This window comes from Triturus cristatus, chromosome 11 (genome assembly GCF_964204655.1).
Source record: "Triturus cristatus chromosome 11, aTriCri1.1, whole genome shotgun sequence".
In the NCBI taxonomy this organism is placed as follows: domain Eukaryota; kingdom Metazoa; phylum Chordata; class Amphibia; order Caudata; family Salamandridae; genus Triturus; species Triturus cristatus.
In genome coordinates, this window is record NC_140594.1 from 1,141,327,492 (window position 1) to 1,141,340,390 (window position 12,899).

Here is a 12,899-nt window from a genome sequence, read left to right on the forward strand (position 1 = left end):
CCAGTTTCAATGGTGCATTTGGTTTAGATACCAACATGAAAAGCAGTAGAAAGTTTCTTGTAGAGGGTAAGGAACTGGGGATTGAAACCAAGGCCAAATCTGTGCAGAAGAGAAGAAATGGAAAGCAGTAGTACAAATAGTGGAAATGAACATATTTAGGCAGCATTGGAAGCAAAGCAGCGAAGAGAAAGAGAGTGCCTTCCATGAAATGCCCAGGAGAATGATAAGAGCAGAACGAAAAGGCAAGAATGACATTCAAAGCATGCCCAGAAAAACGTGTGACGGTCCCACCAGTCATTTATGCTTATAATTGGGTATCTTTACTTTCAAAGTATGGGGTTGATCCTTTGGCGATCACTCTCTTGTATTTCAGCAGAGACAGATAGTTGAGAAGTCTTTTCTCACATAGCTAGCACAAGCCTGCGCTTTTCCTTGCTGGTAGCGTGGAAATGACAGATTGGTCCTCAGAAGAAAAAACAAGAAATATTATAGCAGAGGATGGTTTCGATCCATCGACCTCTGGGTTATGGGCCCAGCACGCTTCCGCTGCGCCACTCTGCTCCCTTGTAAAAGTGTTCTCTTTATGCAGAGGAGGAGCTTTCAGCGAAGTGGCGAGGGATTGGTGGGTCTCGCTCCTCATTTGCCTAAGCATGCTGCAATGTATGCTGGGTGCAGAAAATCTTCATCTTCTCGTCTCACAGTCAGTCATAACTGAAAGTGCAGACCCTCTTGGGAACTAGCAGTTTCAGGCCTTTACCAAGATAGCAGCTCTCTAACCCTCTCCTCTCTCTTTGATCGTAGCGCTAGCATGCTCAGGATTTGATTTTAACTGGGAGCCAGAGATCTACCCGGTGAGGGCTTGCCCGGTGTGAGGCTTTTGAGCGTTTGGGAGCGTTCGGGACGTGAGGACGTTGGACAGGAAATGTTGCCATCTTGAAATATCCAACCTTCCTGCTGTCGTGAGAGGCTCTTTCCATGGACATCTGCCTCTTGGAGTCCTCTCAACTTGCTCTCTGATATAACATTTTGTGAGCTGCAGTTACATCCGATGGCTACAAGGTGGCGCTGCATTCAGGTGAGAGAACAAGTGTGCACAAAATCGTTGGGGACTTTTGCCAGATTCATCGGTGGATCTTGCCTACTTTTATTCACATGCTAGATATTGCCTAGAAATGCTTTTTAATATAGAGATGCTAGAGTTAGAATGTCTGGTCGGGGTTCAGCCCTTTCATTGTCTACCGCCCGCAACATATTTATTACCAGCACATGTGAGTGGTGACTCTGCTTTTTGGAAAATAGCATCTAATAGGACAATGAATGTAGCAGATGGGGCGATCGAGATGCCTGCCTAAGTATTTCATTTTTTTTTTTAATTTAACGTCTGATTAATCTGTTCATGATATTTCCGTTTTGTGACATGTTGCATTAAAACAAATCCTGCTTGGAGAACATATAAAAATTTGCACTGCATTGGCCGGGAATCGAACCCGGGTCAACTGCTTGGGAAGCAGCTATGCTCACCACTATACCACCAACGCCCTATGATGTGGTTGCTCTCGGTTCTAAAGATTACAATCCCGAGTTCAATGACTATCTTGCACCAGTTTCAATGGTGCATTTGGTTTAGATACCAACATGAAAAGCAGTAGAAAGTTTCTTGTAGAGGGTAAGGAACTGGGGATTGAAACCAAGGCCAAATCTGTGCAGAAGAGAAGAAATGGAAAGCAGTAGTACAAATAGTGGAAATGAACATATTTAGGCAGCATTGGAAGCAAAGCAGCGAAGAGAAAGAGAGTGCCTTCCATGAAATGCCCAGGAGAATGATAAGAGCAGAACGAAAAGGCAAGAATGACATTCAAAGCATGCCCAGAAAAACGTGTGATGGTCCCACCAGTCATTTATGCTTATAATTGGGTATCTTTACTTTCAAAGTATGGGGTTGATCCTTTGGCGATCACTCTCTTGTATTTCAGCAGAGACAGATAGTTGAGAAGTCTTTTCTCACATAGCTAGCACAAGCCTGCGCTTTTCCTTGCTGGTAGCGTGGAAATGACAGATTGGTTCTCAGAAGAAAAAACAAGAAATATTATAGCAGAGGATGGTTTCGATCCATCGACCTATGGGTTATGGGCCCAGCACGCTTCCGCTGCGCCACTCTGCTCCCTTGTAAAAGTGTTCTCTTTATGCAGAGGAGGAGCTTTCAGCGAAGTGGCGAGGGATTGGTGGGTCTCGCTCCTCATTTGCCTAAGCATGCTGCAATGTATGCTGGGTGCAGAAAATCTTCATCTTCTCGTCTCACAGTCAGTCATAACTGAAAGTGCAGACCCTCTTGGGAACCAGCAGTTTCAGGCCTTTACCAAGATAGCAGCTCTCTAACCCTCTCCTCTCTCTTTGATCCTAGCGCTAGCATGCTCAGGATTTGATTTTAACTGGGAGCCAGATATCTACCCGGTGAGGGCTTGCCCGGTGTGAGGCTTTTGAGCGTTTGGGAGCGTTCGGGACGTGAGGACATTGGACAGGAAATGTTGCCATCTTAAAATATCCAACCTTCCTGCTGTCGTGAGAGGCTCTTTCCATGGACATCTGCCTCTTGGAGTCCTCTCAACTTGCTCTCTGATATAACATTTTGTGAGCTGCAGTTACATCCGATGGCTACAAGGTGGCGCTGCATTCAGGTGAGAGAACAAGTGTGCACAAAATCGTTGGGGACTTTTGCCAGATTCATCGGTGGATCTTGCCTACTTTTATTCACATGCTAGATATTGCCTAGAAATGCTTTTTAATATAGAGATGCTAGAGTTAGAATGTCTGGTCGGGGTTCAGCCCTTTCATTGTCTACCGCCCCCAACATATTTATTACCAGCACATGTGAGTGGTGACTCTGCTTTTTGGAAAATAGCATCTAATAGGACAATTAATGTAGCAGATGGGGCGATCGAGATGCCTGCCTAAGTATTTCATTTTTTTTTTAATTTAACGTCTGATTAATCTGTTCATGATATTTCTGTTTTGTGACATGTTGCATTAAAACAAATCCTGCTTGGAGAACATATAAAAATTTGCACTGCATTGGCCGGGAATCGAACCCGGGTCAACTGCTTGGGAAGCAGCTATGCTCACCACTATACCACCAACGCCCTATGATGTGGGTGCTCTCGGTTCTAAAGATTACAACCCCGAGTTCAATGACTATCTTGCACCAGTTTCAATGGTGCATTTGGTTTAGATACCAACATGAAAAGCAGTAGAAAGTTTCTTGTAGAGGGTAAGGAACTGGGGATTGAAACCAAGGCCAAATCTGTGCAGAAGAGAAGAAATGGAAAGCAGTAGTACAAATAGTGGAAATGAACATATTTAGGCAGCATTGGAAGCAAAGCAGCGAAGAGAAAGAGAGTGCCTTCCATGAAATGCCCAGGAGAATGATAAGAGCAGAACGAAAAGGCAAAAATGACATTCAAAGCATGCCCAGAAAAACGTGTGACGGTCCCACCAGTCATTTATGCTTATAATTGGGTATCTTTACTTTCAAAGTATGGGGTTGATCCTTTGGCGATCACTCTCTTGTATTTCAGCAGAGACAGATAGTTGAGAAGTCTTTTCTCACATAGCTAGCACAAGCCTGCGCTTTTCCTTGCTGGTAGCGTGGAAATGACAGATTGGTCCTCAGAAGAAAAAACAAGAAATATTATAGCAGAGGATGGTTTCGATCCATCGACCTCTGGGTTATGGGCCCAGCACGCTTCCGCTGCGCCACTCTGCTCCCTTGTAAAAGTGTTCTCTTTATGCAGAGGAGGAGCTTTCAGCGAAGTGGCGAGGGATTGGTGGGTCTCGCTCCTCATTTGCCTAAGCATGCTGCAATGTATGCTGGGTGCAGAAAATCTTCATCTTCTCGTCTCACAGTCAGTCATAACTGAAAGTGCAGACCCTCTTGGGAACTAGCAGTTTCAGGCCTTTACCAAGATAGCAGCTCTCTAACCCTCTCCTCTCTCTTTGATCCTAGCGCTAGCATGCTCAGGATTTGATTTTAACTGGGAGCCAGAGATCTACCCGGTGAGGGCTTGCCTGGTGTGAGGCTTTTGAGCGTTTGGGAGCGTTCGGGACGTGAGGACATTGGACAGGAAATGTTGCCATCTTGAAATATCCAACCTTCCTGCTGTCGTGAGAGGCTCTTTCCATGGACATCTGCCTCTTGGAGTCCTCTCAACTTGCTCTCTGATATAACATTTTGTGAGCTGCAGTTACATCCGATGGCTACAAGGTGGCGCTGCATTCAGGTGAGAGAACAAGTGTGCACAAAATCGTTGGGGACTTTTGCCAGATTCATCGGTGGATCTTGCCTACTTTTATTCACATGCTAGATATTGCCTAGAAATGCTTTTTAATATAGAGATGCTAGAGTTAGAATGTCTGGTCGGGGTTCAGCCCTTTCATTGTCTACCGCCCGCAACATATTTATTACCAGCACATGTGAGTGGTGACTCTGCTTTTTGGAAAATAGCATCTAATAGGACAATGAATGTAGCAGATGGGGCGATCGAGATGCCTGCCTAAGTATTTCATTATTTTTTTAATTTAACGTCTGATTAATCTGTTCATGATATTTCCGTTTTGTGACATGTTGCATTAAAACAAATCCTGCTTGGAGAACATATAAAAATTTGCACTGCATTGGCCGGGAATCGAACCCGGGTCAACTGCTTGGGAAGCAGCTATGCTCACCACTATACCACCAACGCCCTATGATGTGGTTGCTCTCGGTTCTAAAGATTACAACCCCGAGTTCAATGACTATCTTGCACCAGTTTCAATGGTGCATTTGGTTTAGATACCAACATGAAAAGCAGTAGAAAGTTTCTTGTAGAGGGTAAGGAACTGGGGATTGAAACCAAGGCCAAATCTGTGCAGAAGAGAAGAAATGGAAAGCAGTAGTACAAATAGTGGAAATGAACATATTTAGGCAGCATTGGAAGCAAAGCAGCGAAGAGAAAGAGAGTGCCTTCCATGAAATGCCCAGGAGAATGATAAGAGCAGAACGAAAAGGCAAGAATGACATTCAAAGCATGCCCAGAAAAACGTGTGACGGTCCCACCAGTCATTTATGCTTATAATTTGGAATCTTTACTTTCAAAGTATGGGGTTGATCCTTTGGCGATCACTCTGTTGTGTTTCAGCAGAGACAGATAGTTGAGAAGTCTTTTCTCACATAGCTAGCACAAGCCTGCGCTTTTCCTTGCTTGTAGCGTGGAAATGACAGATTGGTTCTCAGAAGAAAAAACAAGAAATATTATAGCAGAGGATGGTTTCGATCCATCGACCTCTGGGTTATGGGCCCAGCACGCTTCCGCTGCGCCACTCTGCTCCCTTGTAAAAGTGTTCTCTTTATGCAGAGGAGGAGCTTTCAGCGAAGTGGCGAGGGATTGGTGGGTCTCGCTCCTCATTTGCCTAAGCATGCTGCAATGTATGCTGGGTGCAGAAAATCTTCATCTTCTCGTCTCACAGTCAGTCATAACTGAAAGTGCAGACCCTCTTGGGAACTAGCAGTTTCAGGCCTTTACCAAGATAGCAGCTCTCTAACCTTCTCCTCTCTCTTTGATCCTAGCGCTAGCATGCTGAGGATTTGATTTTAACTGGGAGCCAGAGATCTACCCGGTGAGGGCGAGGCTTTTGAGCGTTTGGGAGCGTTCGGGACGTGAGGACGTTGGACAGGAAATGTTGCCATCTTGAAATATCCAACCTTCCTGCTGTCATGAGAGGCTCTTTCCATGGACATCTGCCTCTTGGAGTCCTCTCAACTTGCTCTCTGATATAACATTTTGTGAGCTGCAGTTACATCCGATGGCTACAAGGTGGCGCTGCATTCAGGTGAGAGAACAAGTGTGCACAAAATCGTTGGGGACTTTTGCCAGATTCATCGGTGGATCTTGCCTACTTTTATTCACATGCTAGATATTGCCTAGAAATGCTTTTTAATATAGAGATGCTACAGTTAGAATGTCTAGTCGGGGTTCAGCCCTTTCATTGTCTACCGCCCGCAACATATTTATTACCAGCACATGTGAGTGGTGACTCTGCTTTTTGGAAAATAGCATCTAATAGGACAATGAATGTAGCAGATGGGGCGATCGAGATGCCTGCCTAAGTATTTCATTTTTTTTTTAATTTAACGTCTGATTAATCTGTTCATGATATTTCCGTTTTGTGACATGTTGCATTAAAACAAATTCTGCTTGGAGAACATATAAAAATTTGCACTGCATTGGCCGGGAATCGAACCCGCGTCAACTGCTTGGGAAGCAGCTATGCTCACCACTATACCACCAACGCCCTATGATGTGGTTGCGCTCGGTTCTAAAGATTACAACCCCGAGTTCAATGACTATCTTGCACCAGTTTCAATGGTGCATTTGGTTTAGATACCAACATGAAAAGCAGTAGAAAGTTTCTTGTAGAGGGTAAGGAACTGGGGATTGAAACCAAGGCCAAATCTGTGCAGAAGAGAAGAAATGGAAAGCAGTAGTACAAATAGTGGAAATGAACATATTTAGGCAGCATTGGAAGCAAATCAGCGAAGAGAAAGAGAGTGCCTTCCATGAAATGCCCAGGAGAATGATAAGAGCAGAACGAAAAGGCAAGAGTGACATTCAAAGCATGCCCAGAAAAACGTGTGACGGTCCCACCAGTCATTTATGCTTATAATTGGGTATCTTTACTTTCAAAGTATGGGGTTGATCCTTTGGCGATCACTCTCTTGTATTTCAGCAGAGACAGATAGTTGAGAAGTCTTTTCTCACATAGCTAGCACAAGCCTGCGCTTTTCCTTGCTGGTAGCGTGGAAATGACAGATTGGTCCTCAGAAGAAAAAACAAGAAATATTATAGCAGAGGATGGTTTCGATCCATCGACCTCTGGGTTATGGGCCCAGCACGCTTCCGCTGCGCCACTCTGCTCCCTTGTAAAAGTGTTCTCTTTATGCAGAGGAGGAGCTTTCAGAGAAGTGGCGAGGGATTGGTGGGTCTCGCTCCTCATTTGCCTAAGCATGCTGCAATGTATGCTGGGTGCAGAAAATCTTCATCTTCTCGTCTCACAGTCAGTCATAACTGAAAGTGCAGACCCTCTTGGGAACTAGCAGTTTCAGGCCTTTACCAAGATAGCAGCTCTCTAACCCTCTCCTCTCTCTTTGATCATAGCGCTAGCATGCTCAGGATTTGATTTTAACTGGGAGCCAGAGATCTACCCGGTGAGGGCGAGGCTTTTGAGCATTTGGGAGCGTTCGGGACGTGAGGACGTTGGACAGGAAATGTTGCCATCTTGAAATATCCAACCTTCCTGCTGTCATGAGAGGCTCTTTCCATGGACATCTGCCTCTTGGAGTCCTCTCAACTTGCTCTCTGATATAACATTTTGTGAGCTGCAGTTACATCCGATGGCTACAAGGTGGCGCTGCATTCAGGTGAGAGAACAAGTGTGCACAAAATCGTTGGGGACTTTTGCCAGATTCATCGGTGGATCTTGCCTACTTTTATTCACATGCTAGATATTGCCTAGAAATGCTTTTTAATATAGAGATGCTACAGTTAGAATGTCTAGTCGGGGTTCAGCCCTTTCATTGTCTACCGCCCGCAACATATTTATTACCAGCACATGTGAGTGGTGACTCTGCTTTTTGGAAAATAGCATCTAATAGGACAATGAATGTAGCAGATGGGGCGATCGAGATGCCTGCCTAAGTATTTCATTTTTTTTTTAATTTAACGTCTGATTAATCTGTTCATGATATTTCCGTTTTGTGACATGTTGCATTAAAACAAATCCTGCTTGGAGAACATATAAAAATTTGCACTGCATTGGCCGGGAATCGAACCCGGGTCAACTGCTTGGGAAGCAGCCATGCTCACCACTATACCACCAATGCCCTATGATGTGGTTTCTCTCGGTTCTAAAGATTACAACCCCGAGTTCAATGACTATCTTGCACCAGTTTCAATGGTGCATTTGGTTTAGATACCAACATGAAAAGCAGTAGAAAGTTTCTTGTAGAGGGTAAGGAACTGGGGATTGAAACCAAGGCCAAATCTGTGCAGAAGAGAAGAAATGGAAAGCAGTAGTACAAATAGTGGAAATGAACATATTTAGGCAGCATTGGAAGCAAAGCAGCGAAGAGAAAGAGAGTGCCTTCCATGAAATGCCCAGGAGAATGATAAGAGCAGAACGAAAAGGCAAGAATGACATTCAAAGCATGCCCAGAAAAACGTGTGACGGTCCCACCAGTCATTTATGCTTATAATTGGGTATCTTTACTTTCAAAGTATGGGGTTGATCCTTTGGCGATCACTCTCTTGTATTTCAGCAGAGACAGATAGTTGAGAAGTCTTTTCTCACATTGCTAGCACAAGCCTGCGCTTTTCCTTGCTGGTAGCGTGGAAATGACAGATTGGTTCTCAGAAGAAAAAACAAGAAATATTATAGCAGAGGATGGTTTCGATCCATCGACCTCTGGGTTATGGGCCCAGCACGCTTCCGCTGCGCCACTCTGCTCCCTTGTAAAAGTGTTCTCTTTATGCAGAGGAGGAGCTTTCAGGGAAGTGGCGAGGGATTGGTGGGTCTCGCTCCTCATTTGCCTAAGCATGCTGCAATGTATGCTGGGTGCAGAAAATCTTCATCTTCTCGTCTCACAGTCAGTCATAACTGAAAGTGCAGACCATCTTGGGAACTAGCAGTTTCAGGCCTTTACCAAGATAGCAGCTCTCTAACCCTCTCCTCTCTCTTTGATCCTAGCGCTAGCATGCTCAGGATTTGATTTTAACTGGGAGCCAGAGATCTACCCGGTGAGGGCTTGCCCGGTGTGAGGCTTTTGAGCGTTTGGGAGCGTTCGGGACGTGAGGACATTGGACAGGAAATGTTGCCATCTTGAAATATCCAACCTTCCTGCTGTCGTGAGAGGCTCTTTCCATGGACATCTGCCTCTTGGAGTCCTCTCAACTTGCTCTCTGATATAACATTTTGTGAGCTGCAGTTACATCCGATGGCTACAAGGTGGCGCTGCATTCAGGTGAGAGAACAAGTGTGCACAAAATCGTTGGGGACTTTTGCCAGATTCATCGGTGGATCTTGCCTACTTTTATTCACGTGCTAGATATTGCCTAGAAATGCTTTTTAATATAGAGATGCTAGAGTTAGAATGTCTGGTCGGGGTTCAGCCCTTTCATTGTCTACCGCCCGCAACATATTTATTACCAGCACATGTGAGTGGTAACTCTGCTTTTTGGAAAATAGCATCTAATAGGACAATGAATGTAGCAGATGGGGCGATCGAGATGCCTGCCTAAGTATTTCATTTTTTTTTTAATTTAACGTCTGATTAATCTGTTCATGATATTTCCGTTTTGTGACATGTTGCATTAAAACAAATCCTGCTTGGAGAACATATACAAATTTGCACTGCATTGGCCGGGAATCGAACCCGGGTCAACTGCTTGGGAAGCAGCTATGCTCACCACTATACCACCAACGCCCTATGATGTGGGTGCTCTCGGTTCTAAAGATTACAACCCCGAGTTCAATGACTATCTTGCACCAGTTTCAATGGTGCATTTGGTTTAGATACCAACATGAAAAGCAGTAGAAAGTTTCTTGTAGAGGGTAAGGAACTGGGGATTGAAACCAAGGCCAAATCTGTGCAGAAGAGAAGAAATGGAAAGCAGTAGTACAAATAGTGGAAATGAACATATTTAGGCAGCATTGGAAGCAAAGCAGCGAAGAGAAAGAGAGTGCCTTCCATGAAATGCCCAGGAGAATGATAAGAGCAGAACGAAAAGGCAAGAATGACATTCAAAGCATGCCCAGAAAAACGTGTGACGGTCCCACCAGTCATTTATGCTTATAATTGGGTATCTTTACTTTCAAAGTATGGGGTTGATCCTTTGGCGATCACTCTCTTGTATTTCAGCAGAGACAGATAGTTGAGAAGTCTTTTCTCACATAGCTAGCACAAGCCTGCGCTTTTCCTTGCTGGTAGCGTGGAAATGACAGATTGGTCCTCAGAAGAAAAAACAAGAAATATTATAGCAGAGGATGGTTTCGATCCATCGACCTCTGGGTTATGGGCCCAGCACGCTTCCGCTGCGCCACTCTGCTCCCTTGTAAAAGTGTTCTCTTTATGCAGAGGAGGAGCTTTCAGCGAAGTGGCGAGGGATTGGTGGGTCTCGCTCCTCATTTGCCTAAGCATGCTGCAATGTATGCTGGGTGCAGAAAATCTTCATCTTCTCGTCTCACAGTCAGTCATAACTGAAAGTGCAGACCCTCTTGGGAACTAGCAGTTTCAGGCCTTTACCAAGATAGCAGCTCTCTAACCCTCTCCTCTCTCTTTGATCCTAGCGCTAGCATGCTCAGGATTTGATTTTAACTGGGAGCCAGAGATCTACCCGGTGAGGGCGAGGCTTTTGAGCGTTTGGGAGTGTTCGGGACGTGAGGACGTTGGAGAGGAAATGTTGCCATCTTGAAATATCCAACCTTCCTGCTGTCATGAGAGGCTCTTTCCATGGACATCTGCCTCTTGGAGTCCTCTCAACTTGCTCTCTGATATAACATTTTGTGAGCTGCAGTTACATCCGATGGCTACAAGGTGGCGCTGCATTCAGGTGAGAGAACAAGTGTGCACAAAATCGTTGGGGACTTTTGCCAGATTCATCGGTGGATCTTGCCTACTTTTATTCACATGCTAGATATTGCCTAGAAATGCTTTTTAATATAGAGATGCTACAGTTAGAATGTCTAGTCGGGGTTCAGCCCTTTCATTGTCTACCGCCCGCAACATATTTATTACCAGCACATGTGAGTGGTGACTCTGCTTTTTGGAAAATAGCATCTAATAGGACAATGAATGTAGCAGATGGGGCGATCGAGATGCCTGCCTAAGTATTTCATTTTTTTTTTAATTTAACGTCTGATTAATCTGTTCATGATATTTCCGTTTTGTGACATGTTGCATTAAAACAAATCCTGCTTGGAGAACATATAAAAATTTGCACTGCATTGGCCGGGAATCGAACCCGGGTTAACTGCTTGGGAAGCAGCCATGCTCACCACTATACCACCAATGCCCTATGATGTGGTTTCTCTCGGTTCTAAAGATTACAACCCCGAGTTCAATGACTATCTTGCACCAGTTTCAATGGTGCATTTGGTTTAGATACCAACATGAAAAGCAGTAGAAAGTTTCTTGTAGAGGGTAAGGAACTGGGGTTTGAAACCAAGGCCAAATCTGTGCAGAAGAGAAGAAATGGAAAGCAGTAGTACAAATAGTGGAAATGAACATATTTAGGCAGCATTGGAAGCAAAGCAGCGAAGAGAAAGAGAGTGCCTTCCATGAAATGCCCAGGAGAATGATAAGAGCAGAACGAAAAGGCAAGAATGACATTCAAAGCATGCCCAGAAAAACGTGTGACGGTCCCACCAGTCATTTATGCTTATAATTGGGTATCTTTACTTTCAAAGTATGGGGTTGATCCTTTGGCGATCACTCTCTTGTATTTCAGCAGAGACAGATAGTTGAGAAGTCTTTTCTCACATTGCTAGCACAAGCCTGCGCTTTTCCTTGCTGGTAGCGTGGAAATGACAGATTGGTTCTCAGAAGAAAAAACAAGAAATATTATAGCAGAGGATGGTTTCGATCCATCGACCTCTGGGTTATGGGCCCAGCACGCTTCCGCTGCGCCACTCTGCTCCCTTGTAAAAGTGTTCTCTTTATGCAGAGGAGGAGCTTTCAGGGAAGTGGCGAGGGATTGGTGGGTCTCGCTCCTCATTTGCCTAAGCATGCTGCAATGTATGCTGGGTGCAGAAAATCTTCATCTTCTCGTCTCACAGTCAGTCATAACTGAAAGTGCAGACCCTCTTGGGAACTAGCAGTTTCAGGCCTTTACCAAGATAGCAGCTCTCTAACCCTCTCCTCTCTCTTTGATCCTAGCGCTAGCATGCTCAGGATTTGATTTTAACTGGGAGCCAGAGATCTACCCGGTGAGGGCTTGCCCGGTGTGAGGCTTTTGAGCGTTTGGGAGCGTTCGGGACGTGAGGACATTGGACAGGAAATGTTGCCATCTTGAAATATCCAACCTTCCTGCTGTCGTGAGAGGCTCTTTCCATGGACATCTGCCTCTTGGAGTCCTCTCAACTTGCTCTCTGATATAACATTTTGTGAGCTGCAGTTACATCCGATGGCTACAAGGTGGCGCTGCATTCAGGTGAGAGAACAAGTGTGCACAAAATCGTTGGGGACTTTTGCCAGATTCATCGGTGGATCTTGCCTACTTTTATTCACGTGCTAGATATTGCCTAGAAATGCTTTTTAATATAGAGATGCTAGAGTTAGAATGTCTGGTCGGGGTTCAGCCCTTTCATTGTCTACCGCCCGCAACATATTTATTACCAGCACATGTGAGTGGTAACTCTGCTTTTTGGAAAATAGCATCTAATAGGACAATGAATGTAGCAGATGGGGCGATCGAGATGCCTGCCTAAGTATTTCATTTTTTTTTTAATTTAACGTCTGATTAATCTGTTCATGATATTTCCGTTTTGTGACATGTTGCATTAAAACAAATCCTGCTTGGAGAACATATACAAATTTGCACTGCATTGGCCGGGAATCGAACCCGGGTCAACTGCTTGGGAAGCAGCTATGCTCACCACTATACCACCAACGCCCTATGATGTGGGTGCTCTCGGTTCTAAAGATTACAACCCCGAGTTCAATGACTATCTTGCACCAGTTTCAATGGTGCATTTGGTTTAGATACCAACATGAAAAGCAGTAGAAAGTTTCTTGTAGAGGGTAAGGAACTGGGGATTGAAACCAAGGCCAAATCTGTGCAGAAGAGAAGAAATGGAAAGCAGTAGTACAAATA

General features: G+C 44.7%; 7 non-coding genes across 7 annotated transcripts; all 7 read right to left on the reverse strand.

Annotated features, from left to right (window-relative positions):
- Window positions 1-1,466: 1,466 nt before the first annotated feature.
- On the reverse strand, window positions 1,467-1,538 carry TRNAG-CCC (transfer RNA glycine (anticodon CCC)). The gene has a single exon. It is a non-coding gene; the product is annotated as a tRNA-Gly (tRNA).
- A 1,527-nt stretch (window positions 1,539-3,065) lies between these two features.
- TRNAG-CCC (transfer RNA glycine (anticodon CCC)) lies at window positions 3,066-3,137 on the reverse strand. Its single transcript has one exon. It is a non-coding gene; the product is annotated as a tRNA-Gly (tRNA).
- A 1,527-nt stretch (window positions 3,138-4,664) lies between these two features.
- Window positions 4,665-4,736, reverse strand: TRNAG-CCC (transfer RNA glycine (anticodon CCC)). The gene has a single exon. It is a non-coding gene; the product is annotated as a tRNA-Gly (tRNA).
- Window positions 4,737-7,840: 3,104 nt separating this feature from the next.
- TRNAG-CCC (transfer RNA glycine (anticodon CCC)) lies at window positions 7,841-7,912 on the reverse strand. Its single transcript has one exon. It is a non-coding gene; the product is annotated as a tRNA-Gly (tRNA).
- A 1,527-nt stretch (window positions 7,913-9,439) lies between these two features.
- TRNAG-CCC (transfer RNA glycine (anticodon CCC)) lies at window positions 9,440-9,511 on the reverse strand. Its single transcript has one exon. It is a non-coding gene; the product is annotated as a tRNA-Gly (tRNA).
- A 1,516-nt stretch (window positions 9,512-11,027) lies between these two features.
- Window positions 11,028-11,099, reverse strand: TRNAG-CCC (transfer RNA glycine (anticodon CCC)). Its single transcript has one exon. It is a non-coding gene; the product is annotated as a tRNA-Gly (tRNA).
- A 1,527-nt stretch (window positions 11,100-12,626) lies between these two features.
- On the reverse strand, window positions 12,627-12,698 carry TRNAG-CCC (transfer RNA glycine (anticodon CCC)). The gene has a single exon. It is a non-coding gene; the product is annotated as a tRNA-Gly (tRNA).
- Window positions 12,699-12,899: the final 201 nt, after the last annotated feature.